Below are 14,822 nucleotides of genomic sequence, written 5' to 3' on the forward strand. Positions count from 1 at the left end.
ATGTTATGCTTAACATTCATTGTGATAAACAAAACACTTTGTTCTGGACATAGGTAAATTAATATGTATTATTTCTTTCACTAACAAAAGATATTTTCATAGTAGGAACCTGTTTAAACCTTCTGAGTCTAGAAGCAATCTGTTTCACTGTTGAAATTAGAGTTAAATGAACTTTCCAAATTCTGCTACTATACTTCTCTTGAACTTAGTATTTTTTATTAGCATTATTGACTATATTAATATTAGAGGAGGGACTAAAGTAACACACATACATAAACACACCTCTCAACATACATCTATCACTGTGCATGTGTATATTTATTCCTGAAACACACTTATCAGTTGGACAGAGCTATCCAGCCTAACCAGTTCTTCAGCTTGGAGCCTCTACAGAGACTAGCAAAGCCACTATGGAAGCTAGCAAAACCCACAGCTGGCCCAGTCTACCAGGGACTTTCCTGTCTCCCTCTGAGGTCTGGGTCTGGCCCTTCAAAAGCCCATGACTCAACTGCTCATCTAGAATATTTGAAACTGATGCACCCTGGACCAAGTTCTGAAATCACAAGAGAGAACAAACTTCCACATGAACCTTTTCATCTTGGTCATCTTTCCTTCTCTATCACTACAGCATAACCAAATGTTAAACTCATAGGTGGCTGAATTAGAGGCTGTGTGAATTTTGGCCAAGTTCTCAATTGTCTGGCCTCAATTTGCTCTCCTGTGACACATACACAGCTACATGGAGAGAGAGAGAGAGAGAGAGAGAGCGCATGAGTGAGCAGTTGTTGCCTTATATAAATCAATGTGAAGATTAAGTGTATAAATAAGTCTGAAGCCCTTAGAACAGTGTTTGCTATTACTATTAAATTTCTATATTTCACTGTAATGAAATTTTGAAAATTTGATCAACTAAAGAGCTAGTTTTAGAATCATTCAATGTAAAATTAACATTCCCAACCAAGGTAAAGTTCACAGAGCCCTTAGTTCTTAAACCATATACTACATAGTCCCTTATACCCAAACACCCATGCTACAAGGCTGCAGCACCATTTTCCACTTAGTAAAGTACACATTCCTTTGCCTCAGGAATCCTGGTAAGGACAGAAGCTTCACTTTCTGTATAGAACATTATAGATCATGGAGAGAAACATCAGCAGCACTTTGAAAGTATGTTCATTTTAAGGGATATTTGAAAATTGCATAACTTGGGATATTTTTGATGTTTAGTGAAAACTAAAACGTGGATGCCTCAGGTTAATGTTTTGCTTTTGCTTTACTTTTTTTGACATTGAAACCACCATGAAAATTTATAGATACCTTTCATCTGAAACAAAACTGCTCCAAAACTGTCACATACACTCTTGAAGACTACATATTCTTTATCTTGACAAGGAAATATGGAGATTCCCTTGCAAGACATTTTCCTGTCCTACTCACCAAGTTTAAATTATATTTCAGGGAAATAGATACTTAATATTTGTAGTTTTGTGTTTTGTCATACATCCTTGTGACATTTTTAATGTCTTTTCTTGAAAACTGAAGGAAACTGAATAATTTCACCCTTTTATGATGTAGTCTGAGTTCATTCTTCCCATTCCATAGACCTAGATGTAATACCTTGTGTATGAGACGTCCATAATCCAGGCTACTGTTTACCACTGCAAAAACTGCTATAGCATCTTTAGGGAAATGAAATGCAGCTTGAGTCTCCAGGGCATAAGAGATTTGCCTTAAGCTTCTAGGATTTGTTTTTCTAAGAAGAGAGTTTAAAATGATATAATTTTAAAAGCATTTCATTGTCCTTTAACTATCTTGAGAGAACATTTTCCTCTATATTTTAATTTTACTTTATTCAAAGTAGCACTTTTGATGCCCAGAAAACCATTTTCCTTTTTTTTTTTTGCTTTTTCGAGGTACGGTCTCAGTCTAGTCCAGGCTGACCTGGAATTCACTATGGTGTCTCAGGGTGGCCTTGAACTCACACACAGTGATCCTCCTACCTCTGCCTCCCAAGTGCTGGGATTAAAGGCGTGCGCCACCACGCCCGGCCCAGAAAACCATTTTCTGACAACAGTTAAGGGATAATATCACTTCCAATCCATCAGAAACATGGAAAATAACAACTAATATATAAAAATATTTTTCTTGTGAACAAAACATAAAAGTACTTCAAAAAATATTTTCTGGGCTGGAGAGATAGCTTAGCAGTTAAGTGTTTGCCTGTGAAGCCTAAGGACCCTGGTTCGAGACTCGGTTCCCCAGGTCCCACATTAGCCAGATGCACAAGGGGGCGCACATGTCTGGAGTTCGTTTGCAGAGGCTGGAAGCCCTGGTGCGCCCATTCTCTCTCTCTCCCTCTATCTGTGTCTGTCACTCTCAAATAAATAAATTAAAAAATATATATATTTTCTGTTAGAACACTTTTTAGGTAATCAGATTGAAAAAGCTATGATTGGTTTTTGACCGTAAAGTTGATGATGGTTTTTGTTTTCATGTTTTGTTTCCCTATGAATATTCGTCACTTTGATCATTAATCAGAACATTTATTTTTATAATAGTCTTCCAATTGCCATTATATTGGAAAAATGACTTCCATAAGCCATAACTTGGTACTAAACTCCAACCTTGCTCCTTCTGGCTTTATACTGTAAGAAAGGGCTAAGCAGCCTTCTGTGAACAGAGGGAGGTAGCTAAGGTCAGCAAGGAGAGCAGGGCCTCCCCATCACAGGGAGACTGCTCTGTGACTTGTCAAAAGTGCATTGTTTAAGCTTTTTAAGACTCCAGTATAAAAGACGAGAGAGTTTACAGTGTTCCCCAGACAAGGTAGCAAAGGTGACTAATAAAGTGGTGCTCTGAAAAGGCTGTCAAGTACCTGTAGTGATACCAAGTCAGTTGAATTCATCATAGGATAAAAATAAATATGCAGAGTCATAAAGGAAGGTAGAATATCTCTCTAGACCTTGACCACATCTAACCTGCCCCCACCAAGTATGGACAGAGTAACGGATACAGAAAGCAGAAGGACTCCGTCCTGGTACTTCAGCAGTGCAGTCATCATGGGGTGGAATCTCTAACTCTGCTGTGTGACACCCCATGCTTTCTTTCTTTCTTTCTTTTTTTTTTTGTTTGTTTTGTTTTGAGGAGTCTCCTATCTCAGCTCAGTGTGTAGCTTCATCTGCAACAAAAGAAGGAACTGAATGAATTTATCTCCAGTGTTCCAGAGATATGAGTCCAAGTTTCCACATGACATACTTCCGACCTAATAACTAGCATCTTTTGTTCCCAATTCTAAAAGCTACTTTTCCATAATTTACACTGGTTTCTAGTAACTGAAACAGGACAGAGGCCATGCAAAAATGTTACCTGTGGGCTGGAGAGATGATTTAGTAGTTAAGTTGCTTGCCTGCAAATGCAAAGGACCCAGGTTCAATTCCCCAGGACCCACAGAAACCAGATACACAAGGTGGTGCATTCATCTGGAGTTCTTTCACAGTGGCTAAAGGCCCTGGTGTGCTCATTCGCCTGGCACCCCACACCCATTCTCTCTCATAAATAAAATAAACAAAAAGTTAAAGAAAATCTCACCTAAAGTATAAAAGGTTGCTTCTGGTTGTATTGACTGTAAGAACAAGTTCCATAATTTTCATGATTAACACATACACACACGTGTGTATGCACAAATATAATGTCTTGAGTCAGTTAAACTCTACTCCAGATATACCAGAGAAATGTAAGATATTTAAAGTAATTTTGTAGAAGCAACATTATTAACTTTGAAGCATCATTTAGCAGAATTTCCCACAATTTTGTTTGAATATTTATGCATCAATTCTTTAAAAATCTACACACTCAGTATGTGCTATATAAACTTATATTTTTCTACTCTGTCAATACTTTTACCTTAACAGGTCTTCAGTGGAGTTAATAGTAATCATGATAATTTATTTAAATAGTAATTAGTGCCAAACCCTGAGTGAATGTCATGGAAGAAGACAGGAAAATGACACCTGAAACGTCCAACTTGTACATCTCTGAGGTCACATTCTTGCCTTTGCATTACCCTAAAATAGTATCGAAGTTTTTCAGAATAAAAAATAGCAATTTTTCCCATGCAAAGTAGAATTTTTTTGAGTCTATGAGTCATAGAGATTGTTTGTGAAGCAAAGTAATAAATGATAGTATTTTATTTACTATATTTTTTAAGGGATTTTCTATAACTTGTCTTTTTGTTTATTTATTTTTTTATTATTGTTATTTTGGGGGAGAGTGTTTGAGGTAGGGCCTCACTCTAGCCCAGGCTGACCTAGAATTCACTATGTAGCTCAGGGTGGCCTCAAACTCTCAGACATCCTCCTATCTCTGCCTCCCAAGTGCTGGGATTAAAGGTGTGTGCCACCACACCTGACTTAGAATTTATCTTTTTTAAGTTTAAAATATGTCAGACAAAAATTTATTTTAGTGAGTCATCTGTGTATCTACCTCAGATAGCTATGTGATTTTTAAGTAGCATTAAATTTTAATCGACTTATATCTATGGCATTTGAAATTCCTTTTCATCTTACTTATGGCTCTCACAGCTCTTTACTGACCTTACTTTCACAAAATACTTCTAATTTCATTTTTTATTGTAAGTATATTTGAGAGAAGATAAATGGAAGCTCTTGAACTTCCAAAGGTCAACTCATTGATTCAGCCTACACAGTAAGGTGTTCAATGAATCCCATATTTTATGCCTGGTGAACTTACTATAACCACAAAACACAATGGTTTATTTCAGCTGTGTCTTTTTAATACTCTGAATTAAAGGCTGGGGAGATAGATTAGTAATAGAGTGTATAGTTAGTATATATGAGTCTAAGATTCAACCTCCCAAACCCTCCCTCAAATCTGAATTAAATTCCCCAAGGATTTCAATATGTTATAAATATGTTTGTTTCCTAGTAGCCTAAATTTTTCCTGTAGCCAGATGTGCTCAGTGATCTATCATTCATGTATTTGTGACTCTGTGATGATGTACATTAAGAAAAAATCACGAGGGCTGGTAAGATTGCTTAGTGGCTAGGCACTTGCCTGCAAAGCTTAAGGACCCAGGTTCTATTCCCAAGTACCCACATAAGCCCGATGCACATGGTGATGCATGCATCTGGAGTTCATTTGCAGTGGCTAGAGGCCTTGGTGCCCATTCTCCCTCTCTCTTCTCCCATAAATAATTAAATATATAAATAAAATAAATATAAAATTAAAAAAGAAAATATAATGAGCCAAAGGAATTACTGATATTTGATTCAGGGAAGTTATCATAATAATTTAGTTTTGCATGAGTTAAAGGTTGAAACTGAGTCATATTTATTGAATTTCCTGTCTTTTAAAATTAGCCATTATGTACATTAGAATTCCTCATCACTAGACTATAGTGTCATTCATTTTTATTCTTGAGTATGTCTCTTACATTGTCAAGTATTTCATACACAGCTCACTTTACACTTGTAGTGATGCTTCATTTTGGATTTCCCTTTAGGTGAAACAAAAGATATTTCTACTTTTATGTAATTAACTTTAAGATCCTTTAGAGAATAATAAAAAGTAAACTCAAAGAAGCCTACTAATGTTGACTTGCAGTCAAACAATTAGTTTCTTGAAAGTTGCTCCCAACCTCAACTTCATTTAAGCATGTGACTTAATTTTAATGACAGTTATCATTCTAGTAGATGAAAATATTGAGAACAAGGGAGAATAAGAACTTAAGGAATTAGGATTAGCAGTGGAAGAGGTATAAGAGGAGATATTCCTCACAGGCTATTTCAAATCAAGAAGTTCACTTACTTGCTATATTAATTTAAAGACACTGTATTTGGAGAGAACAGAGAAATATAAATTCTTTAGATCTGAGTAAATATAATGTGGGAAAACTTTTTCAGTATTTCCCTTAAATGTGTTGATTGATTCTTACTGACTTTTTTTTTTTTAGCCAGTCAATGAAAAAAATATTTATACTTCCCATAGACTTGCCAGGTACCAACTGAGTTCTGTGATTAAAGCTGTCTCTGTAGTCATGGAATTCCCAGGCTGGTGGAGCATGGGGCATTAAAGAACAATATAAGTGTGCAAAATTGCAATGTACTGTGGCTAAGAAGCCTGGGCATACACACATGTATACATAACACAGATACATAACACACATACATATGCCTCCCCAAAAAGAAAATTCTGGCTTTACTACTCAGTATTTATATGACCGTGGGTATATCATCTTCACCAAACTGTAGGCTTGTGCCTCAGAGTTCAATCAGAACAAATAAGGAATAAGTGTAACTGTTTCTTAAAAGACTGGACTGTTTTCCTCTTGAGTTGGAGACACTAATGCCTCCATAATTCACAACCGCCTTGGCTTCCAAACACAAGCTAGTCAGATGGATTTCTTATTGTACTCTTCTTTAGAATTTTTCCCTTTGAAAATAACCATTTAAAATGCCTATCAATAATCAAATATCCTCTTTCTAAGAGAAAAAGATATTCAAACTAGGCACAGGTTTGTTACTAAGAACTATACTTGAAGGAAGAGCACATCAGCAACATTTTACAATTAAAGTAAATATATTTTCAAGGGCATAGTCTGTTGCAAGGTATAAAAGTTAATAGAACCAGCTGTAAAGATAAAGGCATTTCTCCAAGCTACATGAACGTGAAAGTCCAGTGCTACTAATGCAGCCTTTGGCTCTGCTTTGTTCTACTAACTGAGGCTTCTCACTGATATCCAGTTCCTTTCATCTCTTCATTCTTCCTCCATGCTGTGGCTTTTTCCAAGTGCCTGATCTCTTGTGGGGTGCAAGGAGGCCAATGCTGCATTCTTTCGTAGTCAAATCTAGCAAGTGAAAGAACGTCATTCCCCCAGTATGCAACAACACTTCTGAGCTCCTTGACTGGACACACACACACACACACACACACACACACACACACACACACAGGTCAGTGTCTCTCCCTCGCCCCATTGCTGGGGTATATCAGATACTGATTGTTGACTATTGATAAAACTTCTTTTCCAGCAGTCTAAGACAAGTTGAAAGTTTCAGTGAATACTTGTCTAATTTCAAGAAGATTTGTGTGACACAGGGGAGCAAAATAAGCTAAGAAACTCTTCTATTTCATACAGTCCCCTTCTTCTATTGTAATATTTTATCTTCTGTAATCACAACCTTCTATTCTTATTCTTTCTCCCCACAAGACCATATGCAGAGGACAAATTTTCACAGACTGAGAAAAGAACCCTCTAGGTGTTTTTGACTCATGTTTGCACCTTTCAAAGTTATTTAAAAAGGAAATTCTCATAGTGCCTCCCTGGGACACAGGCAAGGAATGCTCGTCTTCTAAACTCCTTAGCCTGTGTTGGACATCGCTCTTCCCATAGGGCCAAGGAGACATGTCTACTCAGGATCTGGTCTCCCCACTTCAAGATCGTGCCCAGGTTCTCAGGTGCCAAAGATTTCTGCCTCAACTGCCTTTGCTCCCAGGGTCTGCACTCCACTCTTCCCTCAGCCCTACTACTGAACGTAGACTGTGGGGGTGGGGTGTGTATTAATGCCACAGCTGTTGCTAGAAGCAGGGGGCAGGGCTTGCTGTGATGCATGCATGTAATCCCCCCAGATTTTCCTAGAGAAAACTAAGACTAGAGAAAAGGTGATGGGGGAATGGGAAGGAATAGGAAGTTAACTGGAGGACAGCAAATAGGGGATATATGCCTTCCTGGATCTTTAAGTTTTATGAATATTGTCAAAGCAAGTAATTTATATTATTCATGTAAATTTCACCCAAATGAACTTAATCCAGCTATTCTCTGTGATTTCCTAAATGCTTAACTCTCTTTTCACACTTCAGTTCTTTTCTTCAGATGACACTGAATACATGTCTATCATATTACTGGCATAGAAATTTAAAATGGTGGTCCACAGACTTCTTCAGAAGGTAGCTCACACTGTGGTTTATTGATAAAACTTTCATGTTTTATTATTGTATTTTAAAGATATTTTTAATTTTTAAAACTTAATCATTTTTATTTTTTAGAGAGAGGAGTTTGGGGGGAGAGATTGGTATGCCAGGGCCTCGGCCACTGCAGTCCAACTCAAGACACTGGTGCCACCTAGTGGGCATGTGTGACCTTGCGCTTGCCTCACCTTTGTGTGTCTGGCTAATGTGGGATCTGGAGAGTCAAACATGGGTCCTTAGACTTCCCAGTCAAGCACCATAACCGCCAAGCCATCTCTCCAGCCTCAAAATTCATCATTTTTACAAAGCATGATGGAGATCTAATTTGATAGGTTTAATTTAGTGATTTGTTCAGTTTAAGAGACATTTCAGCAAATTATGGGAAGAGGAATAATGTAATGAATTCCGGGCTGACATAGCTGTCTTCTTTTTGTACTGATTGCTGTCATAATATCAAAGTGGACAGAGAGATCCTAATTTAGGAAAAGCCTGCTGATTAGATAAATAAGACAAAACTCTCCTAGTAGGAATGAGAGCTGTCTGATGCATAAACAGATCTGATTTTCCAGGCTAAGCTTTCAAGATTTCCTTTCACCAGGTTGCAGCACCTCCTCTGCTGTCTAAAAAGGACAAGAAAAAGAATCAGCTGGTGGGTATACAAGTAGAAGGAGCTCAGTTTTCTGATCTGCTCCACATAAAGTGAAGGTGAATTCCCAAAGTGGTCTGGGAGAGAGGAAGAGGGTTAGATGAAGAAGAAATGAAGCCAGTGAGACAAGAACAGAACATACCTATGATGTGGCACCTTCCCTGCAGCTCCAGCTGCTCTATCTGGAACAGGTCCCTTGAGAGGGGTCTCCTTGAGGTCAGGGGAGGAATCATCTGAATTTGTCCAGAAGACATGTGTCATTAAAAGCACTATTGCACCAGAGCCTGTGAAGTCAGGGCTACCAGCAAATTTCATTTATTTCTGAGGAATATAGGACTTGCGTGGTCCAGTGACAACAGCAAGTAGTAATAATATTGAATCTTACTGGAAATGGGAAACTAATTCCAGCCCTGCATGATTTATAGGAGACAGATCGAGCCCCATGGGTCCTCCAGCAATTTGACTTGTGTCTCAGGATCAAACAAAGAAATGTTCTGATTAGACTGGGCGCTTCCCTGTGCAACTGCACTGTTTTGTACTAAACTGGATCTGAAAAGAACATGATAAAATTAGTTGAGCTTTTTTAGATACAAGATGCTCAAATAGAAGAAACACAAGATGGGAAATGAGATGACCTGGATACTAATCTTACACCTGCCTCTTTGCATCTTTCCATCCCTGAGAAAGTAACTTCCCCACCCTGAATGTTTGTTAAGAAGAACTAGATTGTTGCCTTTCAGCTAAAATATTTCACTATTTTGTAAACACTTTGGCTAGAGAAAAACAGATGTTAGCATGAATTCATATGGCAGATGATGACACGTGGGAATGTTAGACGACATGCTACCTCTGAGAGCTACTCATGCTTCACCTGGGTTGCAAGGGCTTAGGGGAAGAGCGGATGGAAGATGGAGAGAATGAAGCACATAGAATGCTGATAATGGCCTTCTCCATCCTCTAGTTCTGGATGGGGGTGGGGTGGGGGCTGGAGGATTCTGGGGAGAGCTATCAGAGTTCTCATCTTGGTACCTGCCTTTCACCACTTTCTGCATCATTCTTACCCTTTCTCTCTCTTTTTTTTTTCTTTTTTGTTTTTTTGGCTTTTCAAGGTCAGTTTTCACTTTAGTCCTAGCTGACCTGGAATTCACTGTGTAGTCTCAGGGTGACCTCGAACTCACAGTGATCCTCTTATCTCTGCCTCCCAAGTGCTGGAATTAAAGGCGTGCACCACCACTCCTGGTTTACCCTTTTTTTTTTTAAATATTTTTTGTTCAGTTTTTAAAATTTATTTACTTGAGAGCGACAAACACAGACAGAAAGAGATGGGGAGAGAGAGAGAGAGAATGGGTGCGCCAGGGCTTCCAGCCACTGCAAATGAAATCCAGACACATGCGCCCCCTTGTGCATCTGGCTAACATGGGACCTGGGGAACCGAGCCTCGAACTGGGATCCATAGGCTTCACAGGCGAGCGCTTAACTGCTAAGCCATCTCTCTAGCCTGGTTTACCCTTTCTTAAGTCCCCATGTTTCATGCTGAGCTGGGCATGACTTGGAGGTTATGCATCTCTCCTTAGTATCTGGTGAGTATGTCTCCTGCCTTTCCCCAGGATTCTTCTATTTTTTGCTAATAGCTGCTTTGCTCTAAGTGACACGAAGGACTGTCCTTGCCAGAATAGTTTTTTTCTCTACCCCCCCCCCCCAATCTCCAAGCTAGACAGCCTGGCTGTCTTGGCTCTTATCCTGCTTTTTAAATATTTCTGAGTCTCATGTGGACTTAACGCATTTACTCTGCATTGATTCTTCCAGCAGCCATGTTCTCAATAATAAGCACAGTTTCTTGATACCCTGAAGGACTAGTGAGCAAATATTGAAGTTCTCTTGCCACAAGAAAACATGGGTAGGCAATAGGCTTGCCAGATAAAATCTAGGATTCCCCAGCAAATTTGAATTCAGATAAACAACTTGGAATTTTGGATGTGACTGTATCCCTACAATGCTTGGCATAGGTTTAATTTTTAAATTACTTATCTGAGTTTCAAATTTAACTGAATGTCCTGTATGTTTATTTACCAAACCTGGCAACCTAAGCTAGGAATTTAGAGAAGAAACAAACAGAAAAAAGAAGTAGTTTTGATTCAATATAGAGTCTCCATTCTGAAGTGTCACTGTATGTCCTCTTGCTTTAACACCAAATGTGTTCCTTTCCTGCTCTTAAAGGCTTTCATTTATTAATTGTCTTGCAAATAATTAGAGACCTTATAACTTCAACCAGTATTTAATGGAAATTTAAGGTAGGCTTTATATAGAAATTGCACATATAATTTTAAATTTTTTGTTAACCACATGGAAAAATGGAAAAAGCAAGTTCTTAACACATTAGACCAAATAATCATTTGAACCTATGAATTAATACTTCAAGGTTAATAGTAGTCATATTATTAATTATATATTTAAAATTTTTCCCTTTCTGAATCTTTAAATCTATGTTTTACCTGACATCTCTGTTAGCACTTCCATCACTCCAAATGCATGAATTAGGGTGCCATTTTTTGATAGCACAGTTTAAAGTTTATTATTTTCAATATTTAGCCATGGCACTATCTTTGTGGTATAGAACAAAGAACCAACAGTTATAGACTGAAAGAGTAGTGAATATATTATTTAGGAAGTACACTGGAATAAATGGTTTGGGATTGAAGACATTTCTCTGTTTAGATCATACATATGTAAAATCCACATTTGAATATGACTATTCCTTTAATACAATAGAGTTAATTAAAATTTATTTCAGAAAGAATACATTGAAACAGCAGAGGAAAATAACTTCAAAGAACTTGGTTTGGGCATTGTATGGACAGGTTGCTTATAGTATTGTGCATAATACATGGTGCCAATGGTTCTAGACTGAAAGAGAAATGGAGAGCACATTGGAAAAGATGGCATGGGGTTCAAAACCTCTCTCTGCTTACATCCTATAAAATAGAACGAGGTCTAAGCCCCAGAACAAGTAAGTGACTTATTTATAATTATTTGATTTATTTTCTCAGTATGAAAATTCAATGTGGACTCTGATTTCCCTATGGCTATGTAGTCCAGTTTACTAGCTTTTAATTTCAACACACCCTACTTTGTACTAAGTTTGTTTCAACTACATTGTTAACAAAACATACTGCTTTTTATTGAGAGCATTGTGAGAACATCTCCCAGTACTCAATGGGAAGGATTTTAAATGTCATCCATGTATGGGAAATATGGATAGAAAATCCATTTTTAAGAATGATTCTGTCCCCATACTAATATGAAAGACAGTAGACAGTAGCTGTTGCTTTGTATCATCCATGCAAACAACCTCATCAGCTGAGTGTGTGTCCATTGGAAGTTACAGAAGTGTGAAAATATAAAAAAGAAATAGGTTCTATCCAGGGAAATAATAACACTTGGAATTTGGAGGTGGAATTCTTCTTTTTAAAAATCTTTGTACATGTGTATTATGTATTTTTGTATATGATGATATGATGTGTGAGAGAGAGTGGGTATGTGTGTGACACAGTACTTATATGGAGGTTGAAGGGTACCTGTAGACATTGGTCCTCACCTTCTGTCTCATGGCAAGGTTACTTTCTCATTCATGGGATGGCCCACAAGCTTCCAATTTTACTGTCTCCTCCTCTCATCTTGCTGTAGGTTTGCTGGGATTACCAACACATACTACTGCTTGAGGCTCTTATGTGGATTCTGGGGATCCAAATGTAGTTCCTACTGCTTGTGTAGTATGTGGATTCTGGGGATCCAAATATAGTTCCTGCTGCTTGTGTAGTAAATGCTTTACCCTCTGAGCCATCTCCCAGTGGGAAAGGACTATGTTTGTATAAAAGTTAAGATTTAAAAAATTAGCCAGTTTATACGCCCTGTCCTTTCCCAAGTTCATGGTCATAGCCATTTGCCATTAAAGGGATTGGAATTGAAAACTAAATTAAAATAAACACTGCTGTGGGGCTGGAGATATGGCTCAGCAGTTAAGGCACCTGCCTGAATAGCTTACGAACCAAGGTTTGATTCCCCAGTACCCATATAGAGTCAGATGCACAAAGTAACACTCATTTGAACCAGCTAGAATCCTTGGTATATGTATTCTCCCTCTCTGCTGTCTCCTTGAAAATAAATTAATTAAAAAAATAAAAGAAAATACTGTGTAGGTGTGTATAGAGTATGACCAGAGGAGCATTGGGATGGAGAAGAGAGAATACCTGAGTGGATAGGAGAGCATGTTGTAGTGACCTTCGCATTAGTGGAACAAAACACTGGACCAGAAGTGGCTGGTGGGAGGAAAAGGTTTGTTTCCACTTAAAGTCTTTAGAGGAAGTTTTATGACAGCAGAGAAAGGATGGTAACATAGAGGCTCAGCATCACCTCTGCCACAGTAGCTGCCTGAAGGCAGCAGTTGAATGCACTAAGCTCTGGCAAGGAAGAGCTGGCTATAACATCCCTAAGCCCACCCCTAGCAAAATACCTCATCCAGAAAGGTTTCACCTCCCAAACTCCCAACAGCTGAGGATAAAGTAGTCAAAATACATGAGTCTATGGGAGATATCAGATTCAAAGTACCACAGAGCATTATTGCTCATAGTGTCCTGAAAAGATTTCTGGAAATTTCTACTGGTGCTTCATTGCATACAAAGAATCCTCTTGGATAAAATATTCTCTATCCAGCTGTAGCCATAGTCTCTCAGGTGCCAAAGCCTGTGAAGGCACACCCAGCCCCTCCCATGACTGCATGCAGAAGACCTACTAAAGGCTGATCCTACTCAGTGAAGACACCAAGATCCTTCTGTGCATTGTTGGGGCAAAAAAGGTCCAATGTATACACAGTTACTCAGGTCAGAGAGGCACCAGAGGCCCAACATTGTCATTTTGTTGTTGTTTCTTTTTTCCAGGTAGGGTCTCATCGTAGCCCAGAATGACTTAAATTCACTATGTAGTCTCAGGATGGCCTTGTCCTCACGGTGATCTTCCAACCTCTGTCTCCGGGTGCTGGGATTAAAGTGTATGCCGCCACGCTTGGCTAACACTGTCCATTTTTAATCTTTAACATACCCCACTGCCATCAACAATTGCAGGGACAGGAGGGAAACCTTATCAAGGTCAATGCCATGTTGTGCTCTGTGGCACCATTTCCACCCAATGTGAGTCCAAGTTCTTTTATTTTCTTCTTCTGGGTAAATTCTTTCTGAAAATGTGATAGTGAAAAGAAAACTACTTTGACATGATGAAACTGAAATTATATTATGCTCAAAATTTAATGCCATGGTTCATTTTGTAATCCCATTGACAGAATGAAAAACGATTGTGATGGAAGTGCCTGGTGAGCAGTATTAGTGCTAGATGACCTGTTTCCCTTTAACATTCAAATTTTGTAGATGTTTATACAAGAAGACTGCATTCCTATGTATCTTTAAAATTCTTTCAAGTTGTTTTTGAATGGCAGTATCCAAATTAATTGTAAAAGCCTTCACTGATGTTTTATATTAGACTTCTGAAGGATAATTGACTTAAAATGACAAAAGCCAACCATCCTTCTTAAAAGTTAGTCCAATTTATTTTCAGTTTAAATATGGAAATGATCATTTGGAAACAATCTTCCAGGAATAATCTTAAAACTTATAGTATATTAGAAAAAAAAAGCATCAGTCTTCCAGTGGTTAGAATCTTACCTTCGGTGGCAAGGGATATGGCCCCGTCAGTAGAGTGCTTGCCACACAAACACAAGGACTTGAGTTCAGATCCCAATGCCCGCAGGAAATGCGAGGCACAGTGACACAGGCCTGTAATCCCAGAGCTGAAAAATCAGATACAGGAAGATCCTTGAGGCTTCATGACCAACTAATCTAGCCAAACCAGCGAACCCCAGGTTCAGTGAGAGACCATCTCAGAAAATAAGGTGAACAACTGAGGAAGACCTGTGGACTTCACATGCACGCAGTGTGCCCACCCTCAAACCCACCTTCACACATGCACAAAAACTATTAGCTGCTGGCTTTACTTATTAGCATCCTTGGAATATCCAGAATATTTGTAAATACGAAATCAATGAGTAAATTGCCCAACATCTAAGACTAGTTTCCCCTCCCCCCACACACATACATGGAGCTTCACTTGTCTGTCCCTTTATGAGATTGTGAGTGTGTGTGTGTGT

At 38.4% G+C, this 14,822-nt stretch overlaps 1 protein-coding gene across 13 annotated transcripts in view; it reads left to right on the forward strand.

Annotated features, from left to right (window-relative positions):
* Col25a1 (collagen type XXV alpha 1 chain) overlaps positions 1 to 14,822 on the forward strand; it is a 482,287-nt gene that overhangs the window by 370,446 nt on the left and 97,019 nt on the right. The gene's annotated exons all lie outside the window — the stretch shown is intronic.

The sequence above is a fragment of the Jaculus jaculus genome, chromosome 2 (assembly GCF_020740685.1).
Source record: "Jaculus jaculus isolate mJacJac1 chromosome 2, mJacJac1.mat.Y.cur, whole genome shotgun sequence".
Classification (NCBI taxonomy): Eukaryota; Metazoa; Chordata; class Mammalia; order Rodentia; family Dipodidae; genus Jaculus; species Jaculus jaculus.